Source organism: Lichenostomus cassidix, chromosome 4 (assembly GCF_008360975.1).
Source record: "Lichenostomus cassidix isolate B80296 chromosome 4, HeHo_3.0, whole genome shotgun sequence".
Classification (NCBI taxonomy): domain Eukaryota; kingdom Metazoa; phylum Chordata; class Aves; order Passeriformes; family Meliphagidae; genus Lichenostomus; species Lichenostomus cassidix.
The window spans coordinates 62,999,994-63,025,583 of record NC_139484.1 but is presented as its reverse complement, the minus strand read 5'-3'; the positions used below and the strand labels follow the sequence as shown (position 1 = coordinate 63,025,583).

Here is a 25,590-nt window from a genome sequence, read left to right as displayed (position 1 = left end):
ATTTTCATATATTTAATTACAAGTATTTTGCTGCACTTTACGTTTAGATTTAGAGCCACAGTTTCTCAAAATTATGTAGTAAGTTCATTTTCAACATTTTTACTATTCCTCAGAAGGTTGAAATGCACAATTATATGTGCACGTGACAAAGTCATTTCATGATTTCACCACACAAAGATAGTTTTGTGATGGATTTATTGTGTGGTTTGAGTAATTTTGGACAAGAGTCCCACGGATTTTTATTTGATGTGTTTTTAATTTAAAAAATATATTGGATTAAATAGAAGGAGTTATTATATATTAATGCATTTTTAAAGTATTACACTACCATTAAATCATAGTCTTTCTCACACACATATTATATAGACTTTGTAATATCAAAAATGAAAAACAGCCTGTAATCTTGAGGAGTAAAGATTGCCAGCATTTATCTGGATGTGACAGAGAGAAAAATTAATTGAAGGCAGTGAAAGAAGTGACAGTACATGGTAATATTTTTATCACACTCAAAGTCAGTAGATTTTCTTCATTTAGAGCTGGAAATGTAACATATTCTGCTTTTCTCATCAGTTGTAGGAAAGGCTGATTTACTCAGGCCTTCCTGATGCTGCTTTTCAGAGACATTAGCATTTCCCTGAGATGGAATGGACTTTCATAAATTACAGGAGCTTTGGGCTTCTGACACACAGCTCCACTTCTCTTCATTGTTCCACCACCAAGCAGGCAGTAGCCCTGGCATGCTTCGAGTCTGATTTCCATGGAGTTTGTGCATTAAAGACACTTTTTAAATCTTTCATGTGCATCTGTACATGCTGACATCATTTTTTATTTGCACTGGTGAGGCAACAGATAGATTTGTGCTTAATAAAAAAGAGGCTGTTTTTTCCCTAGTATTTATCTTTCTCGTTGATGTAAATAATATTTTAGCAAATTAATTTTTGCGCTTTTTCCCTCTCCAGATGTGCACAGGTCCATGGTGGTAACTGAGAGAGATCCATAATGTGCAGGGCTGATTTTTGGGATGGTTTTCAGCTCTGCTGTCCTGTTTCTGATTCATGCTTGTACCAGGATCACTTGGAAGCCAACTCAGCTGGCTTCTTCTGCCAGCTCTCCCACTGCTCTTCCAGTCCAGTGCCACTGCTCTTCCAGTGCTCCCCTCCTCAAGCTGGTGTTAGGATCAGCAGTGCCATAACCAGTGTTGTTTTCTTTCTGGAATCATTTCCAGCAAAATGCAGAGGTCTGAGTCTGCTCTGTTGGGTCCCAGAATTTTTGGGGCTCTGGGCTCTGCATACAACTGGGCTCAATGGGATTGCTGTATTTCCTAACAGAGCTGCCCAGTACAGACTGCCCACCCAGAAAATATGAAAACTAAAGTTACCTGAGCCAGAAAAACTTTTAACATTTCTTCTTGGTTGACAATGGCAGCTGTCTCCGCTGATTGCTGTGTGAATGGTGCCATGGTGATTAAGGGTTAAGGATAAGAAAAGCAGAGGGAATGTTATTGCTCATTGTTTTTGTGAAAATGCTTTTTATTTTCAGTTGAGTGGGGAAAGGAATGAAGGGAAATAAAAAAAATCTTATGCTTGGTTTCAAAAAACACAACTGGAGTGTTTTGCTCATTGGTTTTTGTACAAAAAAAAAACCCTCAGTGTCTGGGGTGGGGAAGGGGGGGAAATTCTGTGAACAAACGTGTGATCCTAGGTATGTCATTTTGTAAATACCACTTTGAGGGGTCAAATTCCAAACTGTTTTGGTGTAGAAAGCTGACTGGCTTTATTTTACTGGCATGGCCAGTGATGGATTTGTTTTCATCAACCGAGTCACTTCAACTGTCTGTGCCTTTTTTTCCCTTTGCCTTATCTCCTTCATCTCTAATGGGAGACATTTGCTCATTCTGAGTTCACGCCATGGGGCTATGATTTCATCTGGCACATGTGGATGTTACCAGAATAGGGATAATAATAGCTTGTTTGGAAAATTTTTAAGATACCCTATCTCTCAGCAGGTTGATTTTTCAGCAATAAACACATGTTTCCAAGTTCATTTTGGTTCCATTGCAGTGTAAGTATATTCTGCTACATGCAGAAGCTTCAGTGCTCTCAGATATAGAATTCATATATACATACACCTCCCAAAAACCTCCATGTGCACATTTTTATTCGATGAGCTTTGGCTCAGAAATGGAATCATTGTGTGCATGTGAGATGTAATGTATTTAATAAATGGGGAGAAGACCTATCTCATTTGGAGCTTATTTGCTGTCTCTTCAACTACAAAGTCTGTAGTTTACAGTTAGCAGTGGTTGAATCTTGCATGCATTCACTGCAAGAAATTCTAGAAGCTGTTGAGTTTCACCATTACTAAAATAGAGCATTCACTCTAGTACTCTTCCAAATATTTAACAGGAAGGGAATTTTGTTTTAGTAGTGTTTGGAATTTTACAGTCTCAAGATAAGCAAAAGCTCTAGTTGTACTTAATACTGGCTGGAAAGTAAAGTCTGTAATGTGATTTGTAAAATAAATTTCGTTATGGTATATACAAAATTTCTCCCAAGTCTTTTAAAGACAGTATTTACAGAGAGCAAAACTTGATTCACAGTTGTACTTGAAACTGTTGCTGTAAGAACATAATGTAAAAGTGATGTAAAACTAGTATAAAAACGTATAAATGACATAAAAGTAGTTTGGGATTTACCACCTGCAAATATTCTATCATTCTAAACATAATGGACCAACACCAGCACTCAGGCATAATGTTAATAATTAAATATGTTTGCAAATACAGCAAGCAAATGTATTTGTGCATGCTTATAGCATGCATTCCACATTCACATTTTTCATATTAAATAAAAGAGAATAGCATCTGCTTTTAGGAAAAGTTGTTCTTACCAGAAAAAAACAAAATAAAAACAGGACAAATGTGCAATAGGACCAATATTTTATTCTTACTGTAATTTTCCCTATAATCAAATAAGCTATGACTGCCAGGACATTTATCTCATTTGTCAGGATGTCCAAGTTGTTTGTCATCACCCACCTCAATAAGTCAGCCTATCCACTGCATTATATATTCACTACTCAGTTGGTCAGAAGAAAACCCTCTTGGTACAGACAGATGGTGAAGAGATAGTAGGAATTAAATAAGTAAAACAAAATCTTGTGTAAACTTGTTATTTGTAAGTACATATTGGGGTTTCTTCCAGAGGTCATCTGGCTTCTTGCAGTTGCTGATGCCATTAGAAAAATGAAATGGATTTTGTTTATTCCACTTAATTTGCATTGGACAAATAGTGCCAATTTTCAGTCTGGTTTTTTTCAGGGGGTTTTATTTCTTTTTTTTTTTCCCAAACAAAAGAAGCAGAATTTCAACTGCTCTGTAATTATAAAAAGGAAAAAAAAAATTAAGAAAAAGTGTGTCTGCAGAAGCAACCCCCACTCCTCCCTGAACTTGCTTGGGTTACAGTGCAAAAGTATAACAACCGTTTTTGTGTCCGAGGGCTGATGAAACACCTGAAGGAATACACTTCCATATAAATGACCAGTTAAAAGTACTGTTGTCTTCTCAAGTTTTTATTTTAAAGATTGAAAGGTTTTCCAGTGTCATGCTGACTGTTGGCAGTGTGGAAATCAGGCACCAAGGGGTTTTTTGGGGAGGCTGATGTTCCCAGCAGTGCTGGGGGACACACAGTGCTGTTGGTAGGAAGCAACCAGAAGGGATTTGTAAAGGTGATGATCACTGCTAATTTTATAGGTCCTTCTTCTTTACAGTGTCTCAGCCTGGGCAGAGTAATCTGTGATTTACAGTGAGTCAAAAGCCATTTCTGTGGCTGTTCTTACAATCACAGAATGGTTGGGGTTGGAAGGAACCTTTAAGGATGGTCAAGTCCACCCTCCTGCCATAGCCTGGACACTTCCCACTACACCAGCGTGCTCAGAGCCCCTCCAGCCTGGCCTTGAGCACTTGTTCAGTGTAATTAAAAAGATGCCTTTGTTGCTGATCTTTTCTTGCTAAATTTTCATGGCAGCATTCCCACTGTTTTTCTTCCCTTCCTCTTTCTTCCCTCAGCATCTTAAGATCAGTATTTCTGTTTGTGGTTTTTTTTTTTTCTTTTTTGATAATTGTGTGTTGGGTTGGCAGCATTTTTCACTTCATCCCTACCAAAATCTGGGTGGAAGAGTTTAATGGATCTTGCATTGCACTCTTAACAGTCAACAGATTCAAGAAAAGAAAATTCATTACAAAACCACTTTGCACTTTTAGAACTTTTGCCTCTGGCAAGGAAACCATTGATTATCTTTTTGTGATTGAATTAGTTTCTTTTCACACAGATACTTTGTGCCAAAGCAGTAAAAAGTTTGGAGTATGTGCAAACTTTAGCGATTGACTTTTATTTTCTGTATAACATGCAAAATCCCACTTAAAATCAATTTAATAAAATGTATATTCAATATTTAATTTTTAATTTCTCATTACTCTTTTAAAATACAGAAGTTACATTGTGTTGATGCTATTTACCCCATATGTTTCTAATTTTTACAAACTGTTTTGATTTTCATACTTTTTTGTTTTTATTTAGTAGGCTAAACTTCTTCTCTGGTGCTGTCAGTGCTACTTTTCTTGAAATACTTAATACCAATTCTTGAATTTTTGTATTGATGGACTGATGAACCATGTAAGCTGTTAGAAAAACTGAAAAGTCAAATAGCAGGAATAGCAATAAAGACATAATTAGGTGAAGCATTTGGTAGCTTTGGGTATGATGTGTAATGAGGAATTCTCTGTAATTCTTATTTCCTTCTAAGAAAAACTGCTTAGTTTTATGTGTGCAGCTCAATACTTAACCCCCCATCCCGCTCTACCAGTTGATGAATATTGCTCAGAATTTCTCAGCCTGTTGCCATGTTTGGATGTTGCAGATGAAAACAACATCCTAGAACCTCCTGTGCCTCTCATGTTCCCCAATCTGGGAACAACTGACATCCTGGTCAGAAGAGATTCAGGGCTTGAATGCTTCAGATATGTAGTTAAGCTTTTCATTGTGCTGTTTGACAGATTAATTGCATTTTTGTTTGCCACCTGCACTTTGTGTTGCATCAGCACAGGCAACGCTTCGCCAAGGCTGTGTATCTCCAGAAGAAATGTGTTGAAAGGTCTGATGAATTGGAGTTTTCCAAATGAGTCAGCACTAACACCCAGTACGATTCCAGAGGGGAGAAGTGTGATACTTATTTTGCAAACAGTGTTTTCCTCCTTTTTTCTGTGTTGTCAGTTTAGCTTCTTGATTTTCCCTTGGTTAAGTTAAGGAAGGAAGCAAAGGTTGAAGCAGTAATAACTTGGTCACACTGCAAGTGTCTTCAGTAAATAATTTAGGAAAATAATTACTTCCCTGCATTTGACTAGAAGACAAGTTAGTTAGATTGACTATATTTTAATCATCACATTTGTGCCTTCAGTTGTTAGAAGTATTTTGTTACACAGTTATAAAGGCTGGCAATTAAAACATAATGCTTCTGCCTCATACAAGACTCATAAACACCTATTTTTAAACATCCTGGACATGGCCTGGCTGCATCCATTGAATTTGTGTTTTGCAGCCCAAACACTGAGTTTGTTTTTTGACATTTCACAGACACAAATACATGTATATATATATTGTCTGTAGTCTGTTCCCCTTCATCTGCTCTATGAAGTTAAGTAGTAGATGTGACCTATAGTGTCTCATCTAGTCTGATATTTCATTTTCAGAAGAAAAAGCTGCTTTCCCCCATGGATTTGAGAGGTACCATTTGGCCATTATTGTTCTACTTTCATTTAATGTCTGAAGCATGAGGAACACTTCTTGCTTTGCTTTATACTTCAGTTACAAAGCTTTAAGAATCGTAGAATGAATGGTTTGGGTTGGAAGGGACATTAATGATCTCATTCCAAGCCCTCTGCCACAGGCAGGGACATCTTCCACTAGACCAACTGGAAGAAAAAGACCCATCCAGCCTGGCCTTGAACACTCACAAGATTACTCTCTTTTCCTCCTTTCCTCCCTCAACATTCAACACAATGGTTTTTGTTCTGGTTTTGGGGAGTGCTATATTTTGTGTCTGTAAAAAGCCACTATATAAATTACTGTTAAATGCCTGGTTATACTTTCTAAGCAGATCACTCCCCTTTTAAATCATTTTAAGCTCCAAACATGCCAGTTATTCAGCAGAAAGTAAATATTTACTTCCTGGAGATTTTTTTCATCAAATGACACAGTTGTATTGCCCTTCCCTTTAGTTTGAACATGAAATGGCCATTCCCAGGGAGAAATTTCCTTGTTCAACACCAGACAGAAAAGTCAAGTAAATCCAATGACCTAAGGGCATATTGTTTTCATATTGGTCTGTGTTGACATGAAATCTGTTCATCTTCTTTGCAGCCTTTGGTGTCAAAATATTTGTGCTGCTAAACTGAAGGCAGAAATGACGGAAATCCTGTTGACAAGTACATGTAGTAAATACAAGAGTGGAAATGTGTGTTGTTGTTGTTTTCCAGGGGATTAATAAATCTCAGGCATAAGTATGATGGTGCAGACCCAAAATGCAGCAGGTCTTCAGCATCTTCAGCTTTTCCTTGTGTGGGACATGTTGGTGCAAGAGGCACTCAGGGAACAGTGGATGTGGACTTGCCTAACCATGTGGTTTCTGTGGGAAAGCACACAGATCTCCCTCTGTAAATTGGATTTATTCTCATCTGGGCAATGGAGACATTCCACTGGTCTGGTGGTGCTCTGCATGACCCTGCATCTGTCTTGGAACTAAATGTTGTTATGAGAAGCACCAGTAATGGTTTTAGGGGTCATGAAATGTCATTAGCTGTGTGGTTCTTCATGCAAGATCTAGGGACTGTTTTGCTATGGTGTAAGACTTTGCTGCTCCATTTTCTTGAGAGCAGTGTTACAAAGTTGAGGTTACATTGGAAAAGCAGGAGGTGGGAGGACAGAACAGCTGGAAGGTGGGTTCCCTGGGTGGTGTTCAGTCTGAAATGTAGAGGCAGTTTGCAACAGGTCGGTGTGAGCAATTCCCAGTGACACCTGCAGCCACCAAAGGATGGAGGAGAAAAGAGCCAGCAGGAGGACATGGTCCTGAACTCTGGAACTTGCTCCCTTTCTGATCAAAGTCCAGAAACTGGTATTCTTAGGATAGGCTTCAAAACTTGAATGGTGTTTTTTTGAGAGGACTGTGGTATTCTTAATATGTTGAGGGAAATCTGTGTCATTTCCCAAAGTGACTGTTATGTCTGTGATTCTAGCTCACAAATTGGTTATATAAGTCCACTTAAAAAAAAAAAAAGGTGATCAAATGACAAGGTAAGTAGGAAGCATAAATCCGTGTGGAGTTTTGAGAAATGCCATGAGAATTTTCAGTCTGATACTGCAGGTCAGTACAAATGAAGTCAACTCAATAACATCAGGACTTAACAGGTCTCTTGCATCAGAAGTAGGACATAGAATGTTACTTTCATAGAAAGATTTTTTTTTCCTCTTGCACCATCTCACAGAGATGTCAACATTTTCAAAATTAGGTCATTTTAACTATCAAAGTCAAGAGGAGCAAATCATTAGATTTCAGCGTAGGGAACAGCAGGGAGGAGTTTGAGGATGAGGAGAGCCCAGCTGATGTTACTCAGAGGAGGATGGCCAAGGTTATTGACTTCTTTTGCACAGCAGCCACTATTGCCCAGCCCTGGCTGGAAGGGGGAGAAGTCCTCCTTCCAATGTTTTCCTCTGGAGAGAAATCTCAGTAAATTAAAGTTAAAGGTGTAATGGTTTCAGGTACAAATCCCACCTTGGCACAGTGCCCTACTACGTTCCCATACTCAATTCAGAGATTTAGATCTGAAACCTTACCTCCTTTTGGCATCACTCCTGTCATTTGGTCCATGTGGTTTGAGATGATGAACATCAAAATCACTGACATGAAATGCACTTTTAAAAAATTATCTAAAATAAGTGGTTAGGGATGCAATGGCCATATTTTTATGCATTATTTATGGACAAATATTTGATAACCTGACCACATTTTTCATCTCTAGGGCAGTTTAATTAAATATAACAAAATGTAGAAAAAATAAATTAGAATGTTATTTAACCCAAGCAAACTTTTTACTAACACAGAAATCAGTTTGCCATCTGTTATAATTGATGGAGGTCTAAATTGTCTTCTTTTTTTTTTTCATAGGAACATTCAGCAGACTGAGCTATATTTAAATCACAAGGTTTGTACTTAGAACATCCAGAAATTAGGTTATTATTTATTAAAAGACCCACTGCATTCTCTTTTCAGTAGTGATGAATGCAGGAAAGAAAAACTTGTTTCCATCATCGAATTTTCAAGTACAATTACTTAGCTGTTCTTGTACAATTAGTGCTAAAATGTCATATATAAAAATGACTGTATAATCACATTTACAAAAATGTACCACAGGATGATATTTCTGTGGCTGCTGGAAGAGAAGACTCTAGGAAATGGTGCTTAATCTGGGTGGTTGTGTTTTTAAATTGCCCAAACTGCACCTAAAATACTAGAAATGGGTATTTTTCTGAATAGTCCCCTCATTGTTTGTAGTGATTAGCCCAGATGAGAATTTAAGAAGAGGCCTAGGCAACAGTTAAATTAAATTTTAGAAGCCACACTCTTCTTAAGAGCTGTAATTTTGCTCCCAGTAGGCCTTTAAATGCTACTCACATGCTGCCTTCTAAGTCCCATTATAGATGTCAGTGCTCTTTAAGTTTGGCTTTGTTTAAAAAGAAAAAAACCCTTCTTTTTGAATGAAAAGTGCAAGCAAATCATTAGATTAAATTGCTCAGGAAATGATATGTGTAAATTGGATCTGCAGAGTCGCTGCACAGCCTCCAGTAAACTTGGAAATCTGAGGGCATTAGATGGGTGGAAGAGGGGAGAGGCTGCAAAGGAGGAATTTGGAAATACTGCCCTGGCATGCAGGAATGATGTTAGAAAAATCAAAGCTCACGTTGAGACTTGAGTGTCAAGGGCAAGAAAAAGCTTCTCCAGCTACAGGGCTAGTATGGGGACTGGAATGTGGTTCTGGGGACATGATGCACAAAGGGTGACTGGGAGCAGTCAGTGTGAGTTTATCACAGACAGATCCTGCCTGTGTGGGCAGACTGACTCTGGTGCAAACCTGGCTGCATTTGGGCACGAGGGGACAGCAGTGGACAGTGTTTTCCTCAGTCTGAGCAAGGCTTTTGGCACTTCCTCCCACACTGTTGCCCACAAGGTGGGGTGTGTGGTGGGATGGCTGTGTGGGCAAGCAGGGGGTAAAGCTCTGGCTGGATGATGGGGCTCAGAGGTTGTACTTAGTGCCATCTACTCTTTATTTTCTGGAGGCAGCAGCAAGTGGAGGAGGGATTGGTTGTGTTGGAAGATTTTGCTTAACAGTAGCAGATTATGGCAGGCAGTGATACTAGAGTGGAATTTCAGCTTTTGACTATAGTCAGTATTGCCAGATTTCAAAATTTATATTGAAGTTCTTGTTTAGTTTATAGAATAACAGAATGGTTGGGGTTCAAAAGACTGTAAAGATCATTGTGTTCCACCCCCTCTGCCATGGGCAGGGACACTTTCCACTATCCCAGGCTGCTCAGAGCTCCATCCAACCTGGCCTTGAACACTTGCAGGGCTGGGGTAGCCACAGCTTCTCAGAACAGCTTGTTCCAGTGTCTCACCACCCTCACAGAAAACAGTTTCTTCCTTATATCTAATCTAAACCTACCCTCTGTCAGTTTGAAGCCATTCCCCTGCTGTCACTCCAGGCCCTGGTCAAAAGTCCCTCTCCAGGTTTCCTGATGCCCCTTTAGTCACTGGAAGGTGCTCCAAGGTCTCCCTGGAGCCTCTTCTCCAGGCTGAACAACCCCAGCCCTCTCAGTCTGTCCCTGCAGCAGAGGTGTTCCAGCCCTCTGATCAACTCTGTGGCCTCCTCTGGACTCTCTCCAGCAGATCCATGCTGTATTTTTGTTGGGAGCCCAGAGCTGGACACAGCTCTGCCTGTGGGGTCTCACCTGAGCAGGGCAGAGGGGCAGAATCTCCTCCCTCCATCTGCCCACCCTGCTTGGGATGCAGCCCAGCACACAGGTGGTTTCTGGGCTGCCTGTGCCCATGGCCAGGCCATGTGGAGCTTCTCATCCATCAGCACCCCAAAGTCCTTCTCCCCAGGACTGCTCTCAGCCAATTCTCCACTGCATTCATTCTGTCAGAGGTCTTCAGTGAGAACAGGTTTGTATTGAGCCTGCTAAAGGAGAGTCACAAGTGAAGGACAATGCCAATGGAGATTTTATTACCCCCCTTAAACTTATTAACACCCTTCTCTTGGAGGCTCTTTCAACATTCAAGGAAATTAAGAGCTTATATTAAGCAATCATTAGTTAAGGTCTGAAATATGAGCAAGGTGTCAGGCTCTGCTTAGCCCTTGTTGAAAGGATGGGATGAGTCCACATGGCTTTGCTGCCCTCACCTGACCATGGGCAAATGGGGAAATCCTGGTGGCAGACTGGCTGCAGGAGCAACAATCTCTGGAGTTCAGAGAACTTTTCCTGGAAAAGATCATTCCATGGCAGAAATTATCCCCTTCTGCTTTCTGAGACTGATGTCTCAGAAAATGCCAACTTTTTATTCCATAACTACCTGTTCATAGCTGGCATTTTTCCCCTATCATCTTGCCTATAGCTAATTTGTAGTGGGAGAGATAGTTTAGCCAAGATAATGTGTGGTAATAGGTTGTTCTTATCTGTGTTTTTACCAAGACAGTTGATTTCAAGGCAGGCATTATCCAGGGCAGGGTACAGTACTGATTTAAACATTTATTTTATGATGGCATATGTTATTCCAATAGCTGTAGCAAGGATTTTAATAAAATATGGATTTATTTTACTGAAAATCTTTCAAAGTTTTAGTACAGCTGTGAGCTGAAGTTTATTTTGGCACATTTAACTGTCCTGTCCTCTACATAAAATGTTTAATTGAATCCCTCTAGTGTTTCAGTTTAACCACCTGAAAACTATCGTCTGAATAACAGTGATTGTTGTTTCATGTTCATAATTACTTTAAGAGCTCTGAGAAACAAAATTTAGCTTGTCCTAATGTCATTTTATGTAGTAAATTGTTAAAGATTTAATTGGATATTTCCGTCTTAGCATGAGGAGGTCTTGCATACTTGGATGGCAAACCTTCATTGATTTCAGGAACGAGGCTTGGTCCATAAAGGAAGAAAAGACTTCTCAGTTTTCCCAACAGACTGGAAAACAGAAAAATTTATTGTGGAAACTGTGGACCAATACACCATTCACACTTACTTAATGTGCTGTAATTATTGCAGAAGTGGTGTGTGTTGTGCTTCTCAGGTCCCAGGAAAATATTTGATTATTGTTTTTAATCTAAGAAGTATTTTGGGCAATAAATAGTAGCCCTGTGGGGGAATGATGAGGAATCAACTTTGTGGCAGATTTTGGTTTAATTTTGGATTCAGAGGATCTGTGTGTCTGGACCTGAGTGGTGGGATGCCCATGGCACAGGGTGTGGTGAGTTAAACATGTGGAGGTCTTTGCTCCATCAAAATGAGGGATGAGAGGAGAGCACAGGCAGATGGAGGCACTGACATATATTATTAATGAGTATGGTTGTGGTTGGAGTACAGTTACACAGATTGCTAAAAGCTCAGAGCTGAGATAGCCATCTCATAGGAGGCAGGATTGTCTTACACCTGCTGTGTTTAGTTCTTCTGTACAACATAGAAATCTCTGGCATTAAAAAATAAATGTATAAGCCACACTGGGGTTGACAGTCTTTTCTTGATTCTAACAAGAGTTGGGGTTTTTTTGGTGATGTAAATGTTTTAGCAACACATGAATACAATTTTTATTGATCTTAATTTCTCCTTTCCATACCCCATTATTAATTTATTACTGTTTTGGTGATCTTTCAAGGTTTTGCCCAACAGAATTCTTACTGCAATTTTTATAGTTTGGCTTCCTAATTGGATTTTAGTTTTAAAATGAAAGTAAGTTTTTTTCTTAACCTTGACCTGCTAGGTTTATCTACCTTAGAAAGGGCCACTCCTCTCACATCAATTCTGTTCTTTGTGTAATAGTAAAAGGTTCAGCTCTAGTAGAAGTCAACAAAAAATATGTTAAAATATGATTCAGTGTGAGGCTGAGGTGATATCTGCAAAACACGGTAGTTGTATTTAAAAAAATGGAATTCTGCAGACCTTAAAATTTATATTGTATTTTTTTTAGCAGTAGGAACTTCAGTTAATTGGCCATAGGGGGACCTGTGTTCATGGACATGAGATAGATCAGGGAGGAGTGCAAACTGCAGGTTAGACAGTCAACCTCCTACAGATTGTTACAGGATATTTCTTTATAGGGTAGCACTGTCTAATCTTTACCATATCCACAGTGAAACCAGAATGATGGCACATTGCTGACACGGCTGAGATCAAGACCATGGATGAATGTTTGCCTGTCCTTGGTCTCGTTAGTCATGTGGAGAATGACTCCTCAGCTGTAGTGGGATATCTAAATATTTTATGGATTTGCTCTGACAGCAAGCATGAGTGTTTATTAAGCAAATACTATACATATTTTAAAGATGAGGAACCTGGATACATAGAAGGGAAGTGGTTTAGCATGACAGAGTTGATAGGAGAGTGGTGACAGAATCAGGAACTGATTGTATGTTTCCTGAATCTTGGCTAGTGCATTAATCCTAATTCCTCCCAGTTTTGAGGCGTCTCTGTTCTCTTACAAAAGTGACTGCCAGCAGAATTCCTCTAGGCTTTTTCTTGCACAGCTTTTTTGCAAACTGAATGGAAATGTCTAAGCTGTGTCATCAGTTAGGATGTCAGCAAGTTAAATACCAAAAACTGATGGGCAGCATCCAGTTCTGCTTGACAGGTACAAGGATAGTCTTGCAGTTCATGAGAGACAACACGTTTAGAGAAGCACTGGCTGAGCTAAACCCAGGCAAGGCAGCAGTGTTGGTCCTTCAGTGCTCATAGCCATTATCTGTCTGAGCTTCTGCCAGCAGCATTCCCTGTGTGGGATGATGAAGGTGCCACAAGCTCCATCTCATTGCAGACTGTGCTTCAAGCACCCAGCACCGTGATCTGTTTATTCACTGCTGGTCTCCAGACATCCCATTTCGTTGCACTTGGGTACACAAGTGCGTGAATCCCAAAGTATTTCAGTTATTTAATGACAGTTAAAAGAACTTGTTAGTAATTTAGAACTGAAAGTCCCTGAGTTCAGTGTTTCCCATGCTGTGTGGGGCTTCTTGCTGAAGCCCAGCTGAAACATCTCTCCTCTTGTCTGGGGTGCTGTCATTGGGATCACCACGAGCTCTCTCCTGGAAATCAGCTGGTTCATGGTAAGACATCCCACTTCATCACAACTTCTCAGTAATAATTGCTTCTTGTTAATGGATGTCACGAGCAGGGAGAGATTGGTATCAGGAGATGATGCTCTGTGAGAGACAGCTCATCTGTTCTGTTCATTCCTAGAGGGAGTGGAGCAGTGACCAACCATTAGCCAACTTCAAGTTTTTGGAGCTGTTATTCCCCAAGGTGCAGGATCAGGAAGGAATTTCCAGGCTACCCTGAACCTCTTTGTGTCATGTGCATACCTGATACAGCTCAGCCCCAAATGTTTTACTAGATTGATCTTTCAGAATGGTATTTGAAGTATACAGGAGATAAAGACATCACCATAACCTTTCTAGTATAGTCAATAACGTCCACTTGAACAACAACGAAAAAGCTAGAAAATACAGATTTTTGAATGAGCTAGCTGCTTGGTGTTACTATGTCTTCCTTTAAGATTAGGCACTACTTTAGTCTCTGGTATTTCTCCCTGCAAAGTGTAATCTTGTTACCTCTCAGGTTTTTTCTGGCAATCTGAATACATTGTGTTCTTCAAGGCATTTTTTCCTCCACCACTGAATTTTTTTTGCTGCCTTTTGCCCATACAGAGTATGGATGCCAGATCTGGCAGCAACAGTTCACTATTTATAATGATGGTAATCCTGCCCACAATAGCAAAAATTGCCTCCATATTTGAAATTAACAATATTTTCAAGGAAAACATTACTTCCTGATGTCAAGGTGTGGCTCTTGGAGCTCACAGAGTTGCATATCCCTTTTAAGGCTCTGATTCCCTACTCTGTCAGCATGACAGTAGTCTTTTCTAATGGCAAAGCTTTCCATCTTGGATTTATTAAAGCATGTTTTGTTTCTTTATTTATCTGTGATCCAAAATGACTGCATGATTGCACTTTTGCTATTATTTTTTAGACAGTTATTATTGTTTTTATGATGCTCATAGTCATTTTTGCAAAGATTTTCTATTTATGTCCACATTGTTGGGAGAGATGATGACAAATACCCATTAGAAACATCTTTACTGAGAGAGTTTTTCAATGACAAATGTGTCCTAAGATAACTGATCATAATCCTTTTAATATGTGCTGGTTTGTATCAGCCTTGTGTAGCACTAACTTCTTAAACCACAATGTCAGTAGTGCTAACTTGGACATCCTGCAAAGCTCTAATTTGTTGCATCTTCATGGTTGCCTTAAATGAATTTGTTGGGTATTTATGAATCCTGGTGATGAATGCAGTATAAGAATTAAGGTTATTACTTTCTAATGAAAATAATTTGCTATTTGGTAGAAACAATCAACAATGTGTAAGTACACAGTGTCTGGATTTCATTAGTTTTTCATTCTTGTTGCCCATATTGAGTTTAGAAATAAATTTTCATACCATATCTGCCCAATGGCCCAACAATTTAAACAATTGTACTCTATTAATTAATTGAGACCATAATCTAGTACTAGGAAAAAGATATTAAAGAAAAGGAATTTAATAAAACCCCCATAAAGTAGCCTTCAAGTAGAGAAGATGGACTTGAAATCTCTTTATTAGTATTTAGCTCACTCCTTTGAATCTGAATGTGCATGCATAACTGCACACAATTAGAATTATTTTTTCTGATGCATCTGTGTGGGTGTGCTTGGTTTCTGTGGAGAGAGATGTTGCATTCCCTACTGTAGCTCTGTGTTGTGAGTCGAATATATAGTACAACTTGTTTGGGGCAGAATGAAGTAGAATTGTACTGTGTTATTCTTACATTTCTGGTAGTGTAAGCTGTTCAAAAATCTATTTTGCAGTTGTCTTGATTATTTAAGTTCTTTGGATGTCCTTGTGAGAGCAATAGACTGTTCTTTCCAGCTGAAATTATTTAGCTGTTTCTTTCCTCAGTTAATGTAGGGAGAGAAAATCAATATAGAAGATAATATTTTAGCATTAGTTGATCCTAGGGTCTTATTTGATTCCAGCGTAGCAGGCTAAGTAGCAAATGCTCTTAGCAATTGTTTCTGTTAGTGGAATTTTGAAAGCACTAAGAGAAATCTTGATCCATGGAGACAGTACAGTAATTCACATTGACATATTTTTCCCATTTGCCACAGGGCGAGTGGAACTATTAATGCTCCTGTGCAAAACCTCTTTTCTCCTTTCCTCTTTTTTTTAAAAGCAGAACAGAAATGGTGTTGATCCTAACAGTGGATTATATGTAAAAATTTAGAGTACCCTGCAGCCATCAAAGGGAAAAGGATTCAGAAAATTTGCTATCACTGAACCTTTGGTTTGGTTTTTTTTCTAAATAGAAATCCCTGTTCCCCTAGTATATGTATTTATTTACATGGTGGATTTCTGTAGTGTTTTGGAGGTTGGATGGTTGTTTTAAGCAAGAAGGCATCTCTGGGGTCGGGGAGCAGGTAGCAGCAATTGTAAAATAAACTGTTTGAATACTGCATGTCCACATGAACTGACTCTAACAATAAGATATTCTCTGAATCCATTCTGTGCTCCACAATATACAGTCAGCGCCCAATGGAGACAGCCGTTCCAATCATGTATACACAAGGAATATTTGTTATCCATTGTAGTATTTTGCCTGAAGCTTTGAGAGACCCAATTTTATCTTCCCTTAAGCAGCCAAAATAATGTCAGCATCAGTGTGGTACTTTTTTTTTTTTCTTTGAATGTTTCAAGAACCAAGAAATTGAGCTGTTTGTTGATAAATGAAGGTTTATGTAAAGTACATATGAATTTAAGCAATTTAACTCGGTGCGGTAAAATGGCCTTTGAAATGAGATTTAAATGTGAGTTCTTGAAAATCTGGTTGGTTAGATGTGCAGAAAATAACAGACAGTTGACTGCTAATAATGCCATAAACAATAATTAGGCTGTGAGGAGCAGTTAATGATAGATGACCAAGTATGTATTATATATCTTCTCAATGTGCGTCATCTTGGCCTTATGTTACCAGAATATGTGAATGCTATTAGAGTAAAAGTGAACTAGAAAAAATTCTAGATAAATTAGCAAACAATTTCTTTGGTGTCCTTTCCCTTCCATCATCCCCCCTCCCCCCCCCTTTTTTTTTAAGAGAGCCAAGAGATGAAGCTTAGGTCACAAATGAGATGAGTTTGATGACCTCAGCCTATGGCCTCTCAGACATCTGTCTACCTCTGAAAACATCCATAGATTTTATTACAATTGGAAATCTCTTGTCAGGAAAGATTCAGGAATAGACTGGGAACACTTAATTCTGCTTGTGACTGTAAAACCTCAAGAAACAAACAAATCATCCCTTTCAGTACTTGGTATTTGGTAAAAGTTACAGTTATGGTGCATAAAAGGAAAAACATTCAAAATACTCATTGAACCAGAGGACGGTTTTTTTGTTTTTTTTTTCCTCCTTAGACTATTTATTATCTCCATGAATTACTGTTCATTCCTGTCTTGTGATAGTTCTTTCTGATGTGGGCTTCTCTGTAATGTTAATCATAGAGGTGCAGCCTCTGGGAAAGACACAAACTTTAACCTTTCTGGGTCATGGGTCTCGGAAGCCACTTCAGTTACAGATCAGCACAGTACAGCGATACACAGCGTGTTCCCATTTGTTTCCAGCTCTTTCAGGAAAAGAGAATTAATTATTTATGCGTTATCTATATACATTTACTTATTATTACAGCTCAGTTGTCTTAGCCTCCAGTAGTTAATTTAAAGTACATTTTTCCTAAGGTAACTTCGTCATCTGTGATATAACTTGCACTGTTCATAAGGCGTATCAAATCATTTTAATTAAGAACCCAATCTGTTTGCATGGAAGTATTTTCCTTTTTGTCTACGTCTGCTGAACTTTCTTCTTCCCGTGGTGATGTACAAGCCTGTACTGTGATCATTCTTCCAGATACATACAATATTAGAAATTAATAAAACTATTCTGATATCAATGACTCTTCAGCTGTTCACAGAATTGTATAGGACTCAAAGAAACCGTAAGAATTTGAAGAGAAAAAATAGGCTTCATATACCTTAAGACTTTCCTTGGAATTATGTGATAGAAATGAAAACTTTAAAATTGTTGATTGCGTCAGTGTTTCAGATTTCTGAATGTTTATTGTGTTACTTGTGATGTTGTAGTTCAGATGGCACATCAGTGTAGTGAAAAATAATAGTTCATTACATAAAAGCAGTATATGATACCCTGCTTCATGAAAAAACCTATGTTAAGAAACCAAATAATTGTCTTGATGAAATAAATGAAAAAAAGAAAAACAGCAAGACATGCAATAGGGCACATTAATTGAAACTGCTTTCAAAAGGTACATAATGTTCCAAGTCCTCTTCTACTCACTAATCTGCTCTAGGAATTTTACCTTTCAAAACTGTTGTAGAATTTATTTTAATGCCTTTTGTTTTGCTCAGCAAGCCACTTTCTATCATTTACCAGCAGTCCTGGCTCGCTAGGGAGGTCCCAGGTGACTGGAGGTTTGCAAATATGACACACATCTATCTACCAGAAGGGTCTGAAGGAGGATCTGGGAGCTACAGTCTGGGCTTTATGAGAGGCAGGTCCTGCTTGACCAACCCAATCTGCTTCCATGACAGGGTGACCCACTTGGGGGATAAGGGAAGGATCTGGGCAAGTTACATGACAAGAGGAAGTGGCCTCAGCTTTCTAAACCAGGGAGGTTTACATTGGATATTAGGAGAAATTTCTCCATGGAATGGATGAGCAAGCACTGGAACAAGCTGCCCAGGGCAGTGGTTGAGTCACTGTCCTTGGAGGGATTTAAAAGGCATGTAGATGTAGCACTTGGGGACATGGTTTAATGGTGGCCTTGGCAGTGCTTGGTTAATGGTTGCAGTCAGTGATCTCAAACGATTCTGTTTGTAGCTCAGGATGAATTCTTTGTGGGCTTTCCACAGTGCCACCATGAATCACAAATGCTGCAGATGTGTCAGCCCAGCCACCTTGCCAGCGCCTGCCTGGCACAACAATAGCTGTCTTTAAAATTGCACCAGTGATCCTGCTGTCAAGAGGAACGGTTGTTGTGAGATGATGGAGTTCCCAGAAGACACTTGTAGGACCAGAATTGTGCTGTGCTGTGATACAAATTGAACAAAACATCTCTGTCAGATGGTGTTTTCCTGTGTAGAGGAGTTGAACCGTTAAAAAGACAATGATTTAGCAAACATTTTCATGAGATGTGTTCTCTCTGCAGTATCTTCTTCACGTAATATGATAAGGCCTTTGGAAGGTTTATCCATTAATCTTTAAATAATACCATCCTATCATAATGCTCAGTGCTGCCTTAGTCTGTAAGTCAGGGTATTTGGCAGTAAAGATCAGCTCAAATAGCAGTAAATCTGTTGATACTGATTATCACCTCTTTGAATCGCCTTTGCTTCTGTAGTGAAATTCTGTGTTACATGAATATAAGTAGTGTGATCTTTTTGCTAGGAGAACTCGCTGCTCTCTCTTTACTGTCTACAGCTATACAAAGGGAGATTTTTCAATATATTTCAATTTTTTTTTTCACATCACTGTCTAAGTTGTCACATAAATTGATGTCCTTTACGGATCTGAATTGTATCTTGGGAGTCTTGCATAGGGATAAAGATTTCTTGCAGTTTACTTTCCAGCTTTTCAGTTTTAAGTCTTGAGAACAGGAAGTGAGAAAGCTGCACAAGAGTATTTTGGTTTAATAAAAGAAAAAAGGTGTGTTTTTCAATAACCTTCTAAAAAGAGTTTGTTAGAAAAAGATACATGTATTAGGAGAAGGTTAAAAATACTAGTGTGTTGCCAGGTATATGGAGGCAGAGAACATGGAATGTGTTATCTGGCTGATGGGGCATGTGTTTTACACATGAAACCTTGCTAGATTCTTTTTACTGTTCTAAAACCATTGACCATTCACTGTAATGGATTACTTAGCCTGTATATTGTTCCATATGTTGTAAATATGGAATTGATTTTCACTGCCAATCTCTTTGCTTACAGTTTTTCTCTACTCTAATTTTCCTGTTTTCTTAGAGTACAAAGATCACTAACATTGTTACTATTTTTACATATTTAATGGGACGTTTTTCTCATGTTTAAAAATTCCTGGATGTACTTTTTGAATTAAATTAAATCAAATCAAATCAGTTTAATATCCAGGTAGATCTTGCACTTTTTATTTCTAATTATCTAACAGTTATCAGTAGGCTGATTTTATAGTGTTCAGGTAAATGTGTTCAGGATTTTCAGTGTGCCAATGTCTTCTGTTGCTTGTTACAGCTGCTGTGCACATGGTGGGTTACTGAGGGTACCTGAAGTGCTTGACTGCTTGATGGGGTGCAGCTGCTGACTGGGGTTGGGGTGCAGCATTATCAGCTTTTAGTTGGACAGGGATGTGATCAGTCAGGGACAGCCAGGGTGCTGCCAGGGAGGTGCTGTGTGTCTCAGGAGCTGGTGTGGTGATTCACTAGAGGTCACTTTTTGCTCACTAACGAACCACTCTCTTATCTTAGTGGTAGGTGATAGTAGTGCAGTATTTCATGGTGGTACAAAGCAGTGCTCAATTTGGAAGAGGGTGAAACTCAAGCCTGGTAACTTGTCATCATCCCAGGTAAATTTGACAAAGCAAGAGAGTTCATTTCAGTGTCACAAATGTACATAAACCCAGTGTCTGCTTGTGCTTAAGGTCCTGGACAGCAAATGGACATTTTCATGTAACTCTGTTCTCCTTTTTTTCATCCTTTAGTATCCTTGCTGATTTTTCAGACGTGGGTAAGACTTATGGTTAGTTTCAGAGCAAAGTGTCTAGGTAAATGCTTAGTGAGATGTGGCTTTGATTTCATATGTGCTTACTTTTCTGGAGGGCATCCTCAGCTTTGTGGTGTGTGTTTGAAACGAGGAAGTATGATGCTTTCTATGTCACCTAGTGAAAGAATGACATTCATAAATGCAAATATAATTGCTTGGGAACTTGAAAACTGTCTCTGATACAACTTTTCCTTTTTTCCCTGGCTGCTTGTTGTGCAACTTTGACGAAAATGAGATACCAAGTGTGTTAGAAGAGACCTCAAGAGGAGTGCAACTGACTTTGCAGCCCAGTAAGACACACCCATAGTAGCAAGTTCACTCAGGACATCCACTGGTTCTGTTTAGGCCATTGGATGGTTCATTATTCTCCATATAACCTGTGAAATTACTACCACCAAACAGGTTATTGAATCTACTACTGACATGTGGGTTTTGATCCCTTCAGTTTGCCTTAATATGTAGATCTGGTTTTTTGCATGCAGAATGCAGCATCATAAAGAGTATCTGGTTTTCATTATAATTTTAAAGAGACAGTCAGATTTCATAGCTATTCTGCATAGGCCAGAGCCTACTTCCCATAATCATCTAAAATACAGCACTTTGCTTCATGACCAGACCCAGACTGATTTAAAACTTGAGAAGTAAATTACTACTCAATAATCCAGTTCTATAAAATTAAATGCAGAATGTTGTTATACTGGTTCATTATGTTGAAAGCATAGTGCATTATAATTTTTAATGGAATGTGAGTGTAATATATTCTAAACGCTTTCTTTAACACTTTGGGAGACAACTGGATCTGTGGTCTCACCAACTAGGGGCTATCCACTGCCCACAGAATTTTGTTAGTAGATAAAAGTACATTTTTAAAATTTCATTAATAGCAGGACCCTCAGCATAGTATCTCTGCAACTGACAGAGTTTGAATGAGCTTCAAGATTTCAGACAGGTGAGGAGGAGAAAACCTTCCCTGGGTCACTAACCCGTTTTTTTTGTCCTTTCATGTTGATTGGCTGTTCATTCCTGGGAACACAGATTGTGCTGCTTCTCCTTTACCTCATCCAATGTCAAATCCCCAAAGAAGCCCTGCCAGCGCAGGAGGGAGTGAGCCATATGGGGCAGGTTGCAGTTGTTCCTTCAGGTCTGGATTTATTCCACTGTGAACAGATGGACAATGGCTGACATCCACTAGTGGTTCTCAATAGGTTTCTTCTGCTGTTCATCTCTATCTTCTTTTCCTCTTCGGCCAGAACACAGACCATCCTGGAGATGGTCTGTTAACTCCTCCTGACTAGATGGAAAATAATATGTTTCATTTCACGACAACCAGAAAATGCAGAGGATTTAATTCCACCCTGGTTCTTGTGTTTTTAGCACTTGTATGAAGAGGGTGAGATCAAGAAGAAAATCCCTTAGTCACTTAATACAGATAACATAAGAGGAAAGATTTTTTCTGTGTTCACTGGTTTGAAGGGAATTTATTCTTCCATTCATTCAGCACACTACAAGCTTTTCTACTTTGTATTTCCAGCACAGAGCTAGTAGAGCTGTTCCATTCTGAGAAAAGAGCAATGCACATTTGGCATTTCAGAAATGACTTTGAATGTTTGACACAGCTGAACTTCTTGTTCATTAAGTGGAACTTTAATCTACTACTTTGATCCTTCACCTTCTTTATAACAGTAGATGAAGGTCCTCTATTTTATTACATGCTTGCAGTGACCACCGTTTCTTAAAGATGAGGCGGTTCCCTTTAGTCAATTATTCTTTTTTTCCATTTTCCCCTCAGAACCTGCTGAAAATTTTTTCTCCAAAATGACTTTCACATGAACCAGAAAGCTTTAACTTCTTGCAGTGGGAAGTTTCACACAGAGGAAGTTATAACTGAAAAAAAAAGAAGCCATAATTAAAATACGCAATTGCAAAATCAAAGCAGGCTGATCTCTGTGTGTGTTATATAAACAAATGCTTTTCGGGATCTAAGTGAAAGAATTAAGGAAATATTTAAATCCAAACAAAGTTTTCTTTCCAGATTTTAAATAAATTGAATTGACTTAGTTTGATTATACATTTAAACAATCTATTTCAGGATAAAGGTTAAGTGTTGGGCCCGCTTTATCCACCCATTCTTTTCTTCTGACATAAATCTCTTCTAGGATCTCCTAATAGCATCTGCAAGATTTACTGTTGACAAAAGTTAAGATATTCCACTGAAATATAATCTTGCATTTTGATTAAAAATGCATAAAGGTTTTAAATTTATGGCTTTAAAAACTGTTACAATGAATGACGTCTGTTTGATAACAAAGCAAAATCATGCATGAAAGAACCAGCACGCAGGGCTGTGGGAAACCAGAGAAAATCTGTAAGCACACAATAGCTGTATCTTCTTGTAAGAAAATTGTCAAACCTCACTGTTCACTTCAGAAAACATTCAACATGTATCTTGGCTCATTGCTGAGAGGATAAAAACAGTGAAACTTCCTCTTTCAGTATCTTCAAAGTCACGTCTGCTAAAGATAGTGAACCCTAATGCACTGAATTTGTGAAAGCCCAAGGTCATGCCCTTATGACTGCACATTCTGAGGGGAATAAAACTTGCACCTAAATTGTACATGTGGCTGTTAACAGATACACTTAAAACAATGTATTTGCTCTGCAGCACATGTGCTCCTCCAGCTGACTCTTAAGAAGCCAAGAAACAATTTGGGGTCTTTGAAAAACGCCATAATTCTTTGTGCAAGGCACAGAAGACACTCAGCTGTGTTATACTGCTGTTAAAAAAAAAGGTTGCAATAGCAGCAGTGCCCAAATGCAGTAAGAGGATGGGGATTGTTAGGCTTTGTGGAGGATGTACTTGTATTGAAGCTGTTCAAGCTGTAGTGTAAAAGCTGTGGAGATGACTGAATGTGTGGTGACCCAGAGACAAGCTGCTGTAGAAGGCAGGAAGCAAAATGGATGGGGGCAACTGGAGGCTTCGCTGGAGTCAGCTGGTCTGCTCCTGGATTTTCCCATGTCCAGTCCAAAACTAGGCCACTAGTCATACAGGGGAGGAGGGCTGAACCTGGGGGAAGGAGAGCTCCATTTTCTTAAGCAGCAAAGTGCATTGCACTGTGTTCTGAAGGAAAACTGAAAAACTTAATTGCTCTTGAGTTATTTAGTGTTCTTTTCCATCCTGAGAGTTTGTACAGTTTATTCCATAGAGCAGGTGCCTTGTGGCAGCTGTCAAAGAGCAGGGTGGAGAGACCTTTTGGCTGGGGAGATGGGGTCAGATAACCTCTGTCCTTCAGCAGGTGCAACTCAGCTTTCTGCTGCTGGAGGGAGCACAGTTGGTCCAGTTAGCATCAGCTGAGGATCCAGCCCATGATGTTTTCCCAGGAAGCATGAACTCGTGATGTGTGTGCCAGGAGGGAACTGAGTATGGTGTTACCTACAGCGTATTTGTTAGGTCTGTGTACAATCAGAAAGGAAAAAGAGCAAGCATATGAATCCCTTCATGAAGTAGCGTAGAGAATACCAAACTGCAGTATTAATAACCTCCTGTTATTGAATCCTCCATCTGTTCATCATGCCAACTTATCCTCACTTAGAGCACTCCCCTTGTCATAATATTTTGCGCCACACTCCCCTCCCTCCCCGAAGCAGCAGTTCCAGTTTAGATCTAAACATTTGCCCAGTCATGTAACCCCACTGAGGACGTGGTCTCAGTGCCTGGATCTGTTTATGTTTCTCTATTAAAATATGTAACTGAACTCTTAATTTCATTTCTGACTTTTTCGTTTTCCACTAGTAATTTTTTTTTTTTCTGGAGATACTTTCATATCCATATTGGTATTCAAAGATATTTCTCTTGTGGTTTAAGCGTGTTTGACCCCCTAATGCTCATTCCTGATACTTTGCCACATGGCAACTGAAGCAGTGAGGGAGAAAAAACTAATTATTTTCTCCTTAGAGCTTTGATATGTATATGTTTTTATATTTGCTAACATCTATAAATGGCAATAAAGTGGTTAGCCACTTTAAAGTGATTAAACCCAAATTTATTTATACAAACCCCACATGAGGCGCTTGGCTAGATGCTGCCCTAGTGATGCACAGTGAGAATTTACGGAAGCTGTTCCTTGAGGGATGTCTGAGACGTCTGTGCTGAGCCACGAAAGGCTTTCCCAGGAATACAGGAGGAAAATGAAGATAAGTCAGAGGCTGCATAAATTTGTCCTGGGAGTTACCTCCCAATCCTAGGGGATGATCTCATGAAAGGGACACACTACCTGGGAAATGATGGGGAAAAACAAGTTATTAGGGAGCTGGAGCCAAGCTGCCCAAGGCTGCCTGTGTGCTCAGATCCTTGACTTGTGCCCTGAACGGATTCCTGAAATCCACACAACTCGAAGTGAAACCACCCTTTGTAGCCTCTGGGTTCAAATATTCCCCTCACAGACAGACCAACTCCCAAAAAAGCCCGGGGGGAAATGTACAGCGCTGTCCGTTCTCCCAGTGAATTGCTCGTTTGCTACCCAGGAGTCCCTGTCTTTGTCCGAGGGGTCCGGGTCCCTGAGGGACTGCTGGGGCCGTTTGCTGACAGGAAACGATCGTTTTATTTCTGGAAAAACCCAAAGAACTGATGTTCGCCGCCGGGCTGGGCTGTGGGTGGGGACGGACGAGCGAACGGCCGCGGCTCCCCTTCCCGCTGGCGGCTGTGGCAGCAGAATGAAAGTTTCTAGGAGGGCTGGAGCTGCGGGCGCTGAGGAGAGCAGAGCAGAGCCGCGGGGCAGAGGCGGCGGGGCCATGGCGGCCGCCGCTCCCTCACCGCGCCCGGGCGGGGCCGCCGTCAGCCGCCCCAGCGGCCGTGGGGGCGCCGCCGCCACTTTGGTTCGCGTCGGCCGCCGCCGCCGCTGTTGGGCGGGGAGGCGCATGGCGGGCGCGGGGTGACCCCGAGGGAGCGCGGGCGCGTGGGCGCGACGGGAGCGTTCCGGGGGGACAAACCGGCCTCGGATTGAGGGAATTCGGGCGATTCGCTGCTCTTTCTCCAAGAGATGCCCCCGCTCGGCGGTGCCGACCCTGCGGAGACCGCGGGGCTAGTTCTGGGGCTCTTCAGGGCGGATCAGAGAAGATGCAGGAGACACTGACCCTTACCGGGGGCAAAATTAGAGCGTTATGGCTTTATTTGTTTTCATTCTAGTTAAATCGTGAGGGAAAAGTGTTAGCCGAAACACAAATCCAGGGAAACACCAGCAGCGGTGATATTATGGGATGCCAGGAACGGGCAGAAAGTGATGGGCAGAAGTTCCACCTGAACATGAGGAACTGCTTTAGTGCTTTACATGCAGACATGGAATAGACTGCCCAGAGAGGGTGCGGAGTCTCCCTCCCT

The 25,590-nt window shown here is 40.0% G+C and overlaps 1 protein-coding gene across 6 annotated transcripts in view; it reads left to right on the top strand.

Annotated features, from left to right (window-relative positions):
- CTBP1 (C-terminal binding protein 1) overlaps positions 1 to 25,590 on the top strand; it is a 236,159-nt gene that overhangs the window by 143,965 nt on the left and 66,604 nt on the right. The gene's annotated exons all lie outside the window — the stretch shown is intronic.